The sequence below is a fragment of the Diadema antillarum genome, unplaced genomic scaffold (assembly GCF_040938485.1).
Source record: "Diadema antillarum isolate AM-2024a unplaced genomic scaffold, OU_Dant_1.0 scf00000094, whole genome shotgun sequence".
Lineage (NCBI taxonomy): Eukaryota > Metazoa > Echinodermata > Echinoidea > Diadematoida > Diadematidae > Diadema > Diadema antillarum.
Genome location: NW_027270983.1, coordinates 1,232,014 through 1,240,129, shown reverse-complemented (window position 1 = coordinate 1,240,129; position 8,116 = coordinate 1,232,014).

The window sequence follows — 8,116 nt, the reverse complement described above, 5'->3', positions numbered from 1 at the left end:
AAATGTTTAGTTTGATATTATACTTCGAGAAATTTCCGTGGCAAAGGCACATATGGGCAATGGTGTTGCAGTGTACATGTATAATAACTCAGTGAAATGTTATTGAAATGTTATCATGTTTTTGAAGATCAACTCTTAACCCATGCCAACTCATTAGACCCAAAGTAGCATTACATGACGAATGAGAAAAGCACTCTGAGAGTGCAAACCTCACCAAGTAGGCCAATCCCACCCATAAAATTGTGGGATATTTACCCTAGATTATAGTTCTACATTCACATCATCCGTATTATTAGATTCCTTGGCCATCAGGACATACCCTTAACAGTGGAAATTATGGTGATAGTTGTCACTGTTAGCTTAATAGATATTCACAAAATATTGACGGCACTTTTTCCCAATGCTAAAGAATCCTTCAAAAAATAAAAAAAGAAATCCTGGATCCAGAATGTGATTTTGATCACACCATAAATTTTTATCATCTGTTCCTTGTGTCATTATTAACTTTTCCTGAAAATTACATCCAAATCTGTTTGTAACTTTTCGAGTTATTTTGCAGGCAGACAAACTACAATACTATAATCAACACTGGCAAAGACATAACCTTCTGGGCAGAGGTAAATATGCCTTGAAGAATGATGAACAATAGATGCATACATAGATAAATGATAGAATGGATAAGTTAAATAGCTGAGTGAATGAGAGAGATTGGTAAATGAAAGAGTAAAGTAGATACATGAATAGATGAATATAAATTGATGAATTTGGAATGATTGATTAAATACGTGTAGCCATGAAGTCCTTCAAATATTTTGATATACATGTACACTTATGTCTTTTGACACTGTATATTGTATAGCTGGTAGAATGCTTGTTTTAGAGTGTGAGCTTCTTTGATTGCAGTTATTTATGCGTCGGAGGGAAATTCATGTGATATCTATCTTTTGAAGTCCAAACAAAGTACCTCATTATTTTCATGACACTTGCCAAGAAGGGTCAGTATCTTGTCTTACTTTTCAGTGAGTGTGACATTCTTAAAGATTCAGTGGTCTTTGTATGTTTTGAAAGATACATTGCATGTTTCCCATTGTGCTTGTTTAGAATGGTACATGTATGTGGTGCTTTTGAGAGTATGCATTTCAGTAACCATATCTGTTATTGTTTCTGAGCAAGAATACTTATTGAGGAAATGTGTAATCATTTCAATGAATTTTAGAGCCAGTACTTTAAATATTCAATATTATGCCATATCTAATATATGCTATTTTTGTTTTCAGTAGAATGAAGTATGAAACATGTATGTGAAGTTTTCTGTCTCATTTCTCAGAAAACCAACAAACGTGGTGGAAAAAGGCTAACTTTGGACAATCAGTGACTACATGTTTGATTGAAGTCATTACAGCTGAAGAAGCTAACAGTTTAGTAGTACATACACACTGTATGTGTTGCAACAAAAACATATTGCAAGGTTTGACAAAGGTGCAGTGTACATTACAATGTTTTGCGTGAACCCATGTTCAAGGGGAATTCCAGTGCAGTTGATGGTTTGTCTGAAAAGAAGTAGTAGTTTTCTTAACACAATGAAAATTTGATCAAAATCGGATGACAAATATGGAAGTTCTGAAGCTTCGCTGCTTTTTCAGGAAACAGTTCTTGAACAGTCACAATGAATATGAAAGTATTGAAGTGATGATGCCATCCCCTCACAACTCTCCATAAAATGTCTACATAAAATAATAAAATTTCCTTTTTTTAGTTTCAAATCCCGATATTAATTGTATCTAACTGATCATCATTCTGAAATTATTAAACTAAGAATTATAAAATGTTCCACCCGTTAATAGGAAAAATATTGAATTTTGGTCTTTTTTTGTTCACGACCAATGGAAATTGTGAAGTGATGACATCATCAGCTCACTCATCTGCATGAAAACTGTTCTGAAGAAATTAGCGCAACTTCACAATTTCATAACTTCCACTATTCTCATCTGATTTTGATCAAATTTGCACTGCTGTAATCGTAAGATTTTACTCTTTTTTTTATCAAACTAACTTATAACTGGACTGGAATTCCTCTTTAATGAATGACCTTTTCTCACGTTTCTGTCTCTGATGCATATATGATTTTATACACAGTTTATTTTCTTGCATTTTTAAAGAGCAATTATTTACACAATGATCAGTGCCAGAACTGTGATTGTGATGAGGTTGATGTTGATGATACATGTAACATTCATTTTTAATCTTCTATCCCTTTCATTATGGTTGGTAAAGTGACAAATTGTATGATTTCCGTATCAATGTGGAGTATGACCATGTTGTAATGAACAATTTAGAAGTTGTGATACATCAGTACTGCATATGATATTGTTTTGAATATATTTTGTATATTAGCTAGACCTGTGGTCCTCTGACTCTTTCTTGCCAAGATATGTAAAGAGTAATGTAATATCACTTTTATATATGTACATTGTATGTGTCCTGTATATGTATTTATATATATACACTGTATATATACTGTACATGTATACGTATATGTATATGTTTATATATACACGATATGCATGTGTGTATGTGTGTGTGTACATAATGTATGTATGTTTTTTCCTTCTTTTTTTGTGTGTGTGTGTTTATGTTGTTTTGGATATAATGTAGGCCTACATGTATATCATGTAATTCATGTATGTGTGTGTATGTGTTAAGCATTTCTTTCTTTCTTTCTTTCTTTCTTTCTTTCTATCTACCCATTGAGATGGCTGGCTGTCTGGCTGGATAGACAAATAGAAAGATTAATAAATAGATACATATATACAACTGGAAGTAGGTACAGTAGCCAATCAATTAACACAAGACATCCAGAATGATTTTCAGTTTTATCCTCTTAAATATACTGTATTTCATATCATGTCATTTCAAATTTCATAGAAAGACAAAGGAATATTTACAGACTGCATTATAACGATGCCCACAGACCTTGTATGTGGCAAACAATAATACACAAGAACACAATTCTTGCTACTAATATCTTGTTATGCCCCTTATAAGAGGTTTTTCACTACATTCTAGCATTTAAGCTGTTTAGCAGGTTAAAAGACAAGCAAGTCTCCCATCAAATGTAATCAGAAATCAATTAAGAATTGATGACTCTGCCATCAAAAATTCAATTAAAAGCAGAGCGAATGAGAGGTTAACACTATGCACAAACAGTCTGGGCAACATGGAATAGCCCAGCATTGCATAGGAGTGACCAATAGAGTTACAATCACAGAAACAATCGTACATTCAAACAATTACAAGGAACATCTGTTAATGTTACACTCTGTATTTTGGTCTGCAGAGCAGAGTTGGTGTCCAATAAAATTCATGATTCTATCATAATTCTAGATAAAAAAAGAAGAAACAGTAAATGTATTGCAAACCCCACAAAGAAAACAAAAATCCTAGTTGGGCATGGTAGAAAGTAAAAACATTTTTGAAAATATTGTTCTTTTTTATATCACTACATGATAAAACAAACCTCCATTTTTGAAAGTTGAGATGGCCATTCAATAGAAAGCCTTGCCTCTTTTCTTTTTGGTGATAAAAACTGTAATCCTACATGCACAGTTGATGCATGAGCACAAGCTTGCCTGGTTTCACATAAAACAAATAATGTGACAACATCAGCCATTCATGTTCATTTTTGTCCATGGTTAATGACATTCTACATGTGGAAAACAAACATACCTAATAGTGGCAATGTACCACACTAACAGTCAAAAGCAAGACAAGATGTCAATGCATACAGTGTATCATATTAATCCAGCAGTATCTGCAGATAGTAAATGTTGACTAGTACATGTAGATTATTTGGCAACCGCACACAATCATTATGATAATTACGTAAGATTCAGAGGATTAGTTTTTCACGTTTTTATCTGATATCATTGTATTATCTAAGGATAATACAATGAAAAAGAAATTGTTGCTAGAGTTGAAAAAAGTCCCACACAAAACTATGTAATTGAGCTAATTATAATTTATCATATAACCTTACAAATGTGTTGGCCATATCATGTTGCACAGTCTAACCATTTCTCTTTAACCTGTAGTCATTATCCACTGTCTTGGGTAGAAATAAGTGTGATAAACTATATTGCTCATAGACATTCAAATTCTTAAAGCATTCAGCATTGTATCTGAAACCCTTAATTTTCCACCTTGTTTCATATTTTCACATTTTCATAGACTATACATATGTAGTAGGATGTAGGACTATGCAACTCACATTTAAAAAAAAAAATCTAGAAACAAATGTTAAACAATGTCTATTATAAGGATTGGTAAGCACCAAACATGAATTGCGTATATAACCACTGCAGCATCTATAACTGACTGTTTTGTTGGGGCTTTAAGTCATGGTAGCCGACCCATTTTTGCTTTCATTGTCTTGTGAAGAAAGTGGGCTCACCCTACCAATAGTCCACGACTATCTATCACCGCAAATACGGTGGGTTTAGCACCAACTGCCGAGCTAAGCCCCTCCAAAAAAAAAAAAAAAAAAAAAATTAAAACATGATTTACTGTTAGAGTAGAAGCTCATCTGTATTGGAAATTCATCCGAAATTGGTGTTAAACTTTTGATCTCACTACAAAAGACCAAAAGAGATCAAAAGTTTTGATACCAATCTCAGATGATTTGCTGTCGTCTTCATATTATGCAACACAATCTCAAACCAAAAGAGTAAATCATTGTACAAACTCACAGTCCCTTTCACACTCTCACAGCCCCTTTCACACTCTCACAGCATGTTTGTGGTAAGAGGAAGGCATGATGGTCCCTTTCATGTATCATGCACAAATTTCAGTCCGAGATAAACACCAATAAGGCTGTAGGTTTGTGCGTATTAGCCTTTGCTCAGCACTCAATCTGATGCATATCTTTTTCTCTACAATTACTGTACAGAATGGAAGAAAAAAAATCTTTGATTGGATGGGAGCAAGGCTAAGCCACTCTATGACAGCACAACTACAGACCATTTCTGTAACATATTCAAATTCCATTCAGGCTTTGTTCACAATAGATTGCCTTAGCAACCACAAAGCTTGCCGGAGGCTTGCCCTACCTACTGTAGCAACAACTGATGAATGCTAAGTGAATTACTGCCTCAGAAATTTAAATTGGGGGAAGCAGGTGAATAAAAGGGTTCATTTTAGGGGTCTACACATCAGCCAGATGTTTTGAAACAGCGCGCTACTTTCAGAATCTCAAGCATGGATTTTCATAACCTGATGACGAAATAGCACGCTATTTGATAATGTGAATTCAAATTAGCGCGCTAATAAGAAAGCTACGCTTCAGAAAATTTCTCGACATAAACTCTGGAAATTTCCAAAATAGCAGAATGATTTGAGAACTAGTGCGCTATTTCATAATGTGAATTCGCCTCAAGAAATTAGCCTGATTTATCCCATCATGCCTAGCGTTGTGTGACCCAATGGATCAAGGAAACCTGCACACAAATCGCAGCTAATTTTTTTGAAGGCGTAAGCTTTGCCGACGCTCTTCGCACATGCTCAGCTATGAATCAGCATGAAAAAAATTTCACGCTAATTCTCTTCGGGCTGAAGAAAATAGGAAATGAAAATTTGTGATCGCTATTCATGAAAAAAATCGCTTAAAAAAATCTTGAGTTTGGATTTTCCACGGGCTGATGTGAAAACGCCTTTAGGCTGTAGGAAAAAAAAAAAAAAACCCATGAATTTTGATACATCACAGAAACAGTCCTTTCTGAGCTGCTGAAATTATTATGCTCTCAGTATTGCATGATATAAATCATATTCTTGGCAGGCATAAAAGCTTCTGAGAAGAATTTCTGTATTATTGCTCACAGGGAAGTAGATATCATTTAGGCAACAATCACTCAGAAATACCATATAATTGTGTAATTGACCATGTTAATATGACAAAAATTATGCAATTGATTTGAATATGAATAAACAGTGGAATTTTGTTGACAAATATGATTTGCAGTATGTTTTTTTTTTCTTTAAAAATGGTAAACAGGAATTTCTGCACACCAAGATACATATTTGTTAATTCTAATATAGCAGTGGTTAATGATGGTGGATTTGCCTGTACAAAACATTTCTGCAAATACACTTGTGTAGCAATCATCAGACAATGTCCATGATAGTGTACTGAGTCATTTAACCTTTGGCTACTTTGAGAACTTTCATGTAGCATTTTTACCATCCGATTCTCAATCAAAATCGTGAGCTCAAACAAATGATCCCAGATTATACACCACATTGATGAAAGTGACAAATATTGCAAAATACATTTTCCTTTTTTTTTGGCATAATTTCTCATCTTCCCTGACCTCTTCCGTTGGCAACATAATACTTTCTTGCGCTGAGCTAAGCTCAAAGTCCAGATTTAAAAAAAAAAAGTTAATTATTTGGACCTGCTGTTGATTGGCACAAGTAAAACTGACCACTAAACAAATGTTTCAGAATTGAACAGATGCGACAGATTACTGTAAAAGTGGATATTTTCGCGCGACTAATTTTTCGCGCTTGGCCGTGTCAGAAGACTTTCACGTGTTTTTAATTCCGCGGAATCAAGACATCAAGTACTGGAACATATGGCATCCCAAAATATTTGCGTGCTTTTACTTTCGCGCTAGCTTCGCGTTGCGTGAAATGCGCGAAAATTTCAACACCGCAAAAATTTCCACTTTTACAGTATGCTGGTGAGAATGTTTTATGAATTGGTGCCATCCATCACAGAGGGCGCCTTTCTACTTATGAATTTCTGATGGCTCTCGTGCTACCACAAAAATTAATTGCACATGATTTCAAAAGATGAGAGCTCTCTCTCTCTCTCTCTTTTGTTTCTTCTCTTTCACTCTCTTTACAAAATATAAATGATAAAATTTTGACCACTTCTTTTTTTCTTTTTTTTTTACTGTGCAGGAATTCTTTTACCAAATAAATTTTCTTGAAAAGAAGAAAATTTTGTATATTTCTGCTCAAGATCTTTGAAATCTCTTCAATATCTTCAAATCTTCAATCTTTAAAAGCTTCAAAATCGGAGAATCTAAATAAAAGATATCATTAGATATCATCCTGCATGATTTGTGAGTTGTGAGAATAAAACAATTGTCTGGACTTGAATACAAAGTTGCATTCCTTAAAAAAGCTGAGAGGAAAAAGGAGGTAACGGTAAGGGATGATAGGCCATTTCAAACTGAAAACCAGAAACATTTGGGGCATGAAACTTACACGGACTGGAGCCAACAACCTTTGTTGCGAGACAAGGGTTTCGCAAATCATCACTGGCATTCAGTGCATTTTGTCGACAAAACCTTTCACGTGCATTTTACTATTGAGAATCTTGGCTCCTTGCGAAATTCACCAAAGTTTCATGCATGCGAAAATTTCTGGTTATAATATACAGTAAAGTAGCTTTTTGTGCCAAGGAATAAGGCAAAAAGCAGTATGATTTAAATGGCCTATGTCAGTGACAGCATTAGGGGTACCATTATTTAAACTAGTTGCGCAGAAACACTTTTGATGGAACTTATTACAAAAGCAGTACTTTTTCTTCAGATTCATTTCGTAATACTTATGGTACATTATTGCAAAGCATGTCAACCCCACTGCATGGGGTGATCCCATCACGCATCCTTTGTGTCAGCACACCTTGAACCCATGGCCTACGGTGATTGCTGGATAATATCTCCACCATAACAATGTAGATGACACAACATTTGTTCCTGCGAGAATTGCTCCGGTCTTATTTTCTTCAAGGACTTAGGGCTAGGGTTAGGGTTGTGATAGGGTTTTAGGTTTAGCGTGATATCAGGATTAGGGTTAGGGTTCATGTTTGTGGGTAGAATTCATGCTTGGCTTAGCATGCAGGTATTTCGTGGGAACAATTGTTGCAGGAGCAAATGTCATGGAACCAACCCTGTGACTGCCTTTAGCAACTGCTGTAAGAGCTGAAAGTTCCGAGTATAGATGTCTTTGCGAATTGCTACTTGTTGGACATTTTCGGATGTTGTCAATTTCATTGTTGCGAGGGACTAGTAATCATTACTTCACTTTTCACAAGATAGATATTCAGAATTAG